This window comes from Brassica oleracea, chromosome C4 (assembly GCF_000695525.1).
Source record: "Brassica oleracea var. oleracea cultivar TO1000 chromosome C4, BOL, whole genome shotgun sequence".
NCBI lineage: Eukaryota > Viridiplantae > Streptophyta > Magnoliopsida > Brassicales > Brassicaceae > Brassica > Brassica oleracea.
This window is the reverse complement of record NC_027751.1, coordinates 24,766,532-24,769,700: the sequence shown is the minus strand read 5'-3', so window position 1 is coordinate 24,769,700 and position 3,169 is coordinate 24,766,532.

Below are 3,169 nucleotides of genomic sequence, written 5' to 3'. Positions count from 1 at the left end.
AATATCTCTTATAAAAATATTAAAGTCTCATGATATGACTATCTAATGGGGTCATCTTTTTTTTTTAGGCATCTGAAGATTATATTAGAACATGTGAAATGCAGTCGTACATATACATAAGCCGACAAGGAATACTTTCATTCCGGAGCCAGAAGCCGGTAAAGATCGAAATCTTTCCAGAGCCGTAACCATACCTAAATGAACTCTAAATACGAAAGATGAGAAGAAATACTAAAATATAAGTCCAATACCGAGAGATAAGAAAGGATGTGGCCAAGATGATTTCTAACACTTCGATCTCTAAAAACAGGATATAAACAGGAAGAGAAGGCTTCATAGATGTAATGGTCCTGAAAGAAACTCCTATCCAAAGAGCCAAAACATAAGAGTGGCGGATCCTCAAAGTTCACGCAGCACAAAGCTGGTACTTACATCAGTCCATCCATATTGTGGCACAAGTAAGCCCAAATGGATCTTCAAACAGGGACCAAAAGAAACCTGCTAACACACCAATACAACGGCTACACCAGAGAATATTTAACCCAAACAAGGCCTACGAAATTCCTAAACTCATCCAAACCGAAGATCATGGGTTGTGGCCAGAGAGAAGAACCGTGAGACCTCTAATACCTCGCTTGTAAGACTGTCTGACCAAACCCGAATTCATGATGACCCCACATCTGAACCGGCTAATACTTCCACCGCAAACCAGAAACCAGATAAGGCCTGACACCAACAATCACTAACAAGCAGAGAAACCATTGAAGACCACATCTACTTCAAAAGTCTACTCAGTCGAGCATAACCGTAAAGAGACCCATCGATCAAACGAATACCTCATGGTTCACATATACCATATGAACAAAACCAGCAAATAGCACCATCATCTAATGGGGTCATCACGGCAAGTAATAAGTGTGAGCCTTTTATTTTTGTGTTCTAATTTCATAAATCTAATCAGATAAGTTTACTTTTTTTTTTTAATTTAGAGATACTTCAGACCTATAAAATGGTCAAGATTAATCTCTAAGAAGATATGCATGCAGGTGATCCAAGTTGGTGGCACTTGCCAGTGGCCCAGCTAGAACAAAAATTTACCATGGTCATACTAAATTTAAAAAATTTTAAAATCATTTGTAATAATTTTTATAAATGTACATTATATATAAGATTATTATATATTAATTTAAAATAGAATTTTAAATTTTTTATGTATTACTAAATTTATAAATATATTTTATTTAAAATAATATTTTGAAAGAATCACGTAAAATAGATTGTTATATGTAATAGAATTTTTCCTTATTATCTTGTTATTCAGAATATCAAATTATAATATTCTAATTAAAAATAAATTGTAAAGTTATAAAAGAACAAAATAAAAGATATAATTTTTATTCTAAATTCCTCAATTAAACTTGATTAACAGGGGTCAGTAATGATTTTGGGTTGGGGTCAATATACAATATCTGATAATAACTAGACTAATTTTCCAAATTATATGGAGTCACCTGACCCCCCCCCTCTCCTAAGACCCTGCTTCTGCCCCTGGCATTTGCCCCCATAAAAATTTCAATTTTTTTTATAACGTATTAAAATTTATAAACTTTAGCTTTGTTTTCTATGTTTATATTTGATTTTCCCTCGACTAAAAAATATATTTTAACATTATCTTTTATGTTAATATTTGATTTGCCCCCAACAAATAAAATTTTACATCCGCCAATGTGCATCTATAGATAAGTCCTTTCAATGAATATTCAAATGAGATTCAAATCAAGGTCCAACATCAACATGTAAGGGCTACTTTGAACTCGGATTATTTAATTTCAAAAATTCCGTCTACCACTATACAACCGTATTACATACATGTAATATGTGAATATGAATATTCAAAACTATTAATAATTTCGATTATTAATTTTTTTGTCCGGACGAGGTAGTCCAAGTGGCAGGACGGGCCTGTGGTGGCAACCACCATCCGGATTCGATTCCCTCCCCATGCGGAAACTACCCTGCTTCTTCCGGACACCAAAGCGGTACTGGGTTCGATCCAACCCAGGTAAAGCCCTCCCGGGTGAAGTGGACCGCTACCTGACCGGGCCCAGGGGAATGACCCGCGAAGCGGGAAACCCCTGGATTATCAAAAAAAGAAAATATGTGCTTTGTGCTTTTTTTATTTATTCTTGCAATTCTTATTGTGGACCAAGGTCGAGGTAATGCTAGTTTTTGGGGAGTTTATCAAAACCAACCCACTTTTTCAAATCAAATCCAAAATCAACTCTTTTTTTTGTCCATACTATTCATCAATAAAATTTCCATATTATCCCTATGTTTTTGAATTATTCACAAAATTGCCATTTTTATTTAATTTTTTATTAATTTCGAAATTAACAAAAAACCAAATACACCCTAACCATTTCTTCTTTACAAAAATGCCATCATCATCATTTTTTCCAACCACCATGAACCACCATTTTTTAGCTCTAAAGCTCTAGAATTCAATTTTCAACCACTTTCTTTCTCATTGTAATCCAAAAAACTTCATTTCCTCTCATCTCCTCTACATTTCCATCTAAAAAACTCTCATAACTTTCAATTTCACAATCACAAACTTCATATTTTCGAGTTTCTTCATTAGTGAATCGTCAAAGATGCTTCTTTTTGCACATATTCGGAGTTTGGACGGTTGAAAAGGTTGAAAACGAGCTTTACACAGGAAAAAGGTAACTATTTACATACTTTTCGTTCTTTTTCAGATCTGTGTCGCGACGGTAGACTGTTTTGTATGTCTACGCCTCCGTGTAGACTTACGACACAGTCTATTTGTCAACGCACAGGTTAGTTTTGCAATTGATCAAACAAATTTTTTTTCTAACGCAAACTTCCCCAGTAGTCTCCGTCTTTACCTTTGACAACAAAAATAAAACTTTCGGTAGACTTACTCAGACGTCTACCTAAAAGAGGTTAGTTTTTCATTTGACCGAACTTTTTACTTTTCAAAATAGACTTCAACGGAAGTCTACAAACTGTAGACTACCAACGAAGTTTATAAAAGGTCAGTATTGCATTTGACCAAAACTTTGACTTCGTTGAATATGTTAGTTTTGTGTTTGACCAAAAAGTTTAAAAAGCAATCAAAAATTTATTAAATTGTAGACTTCATATG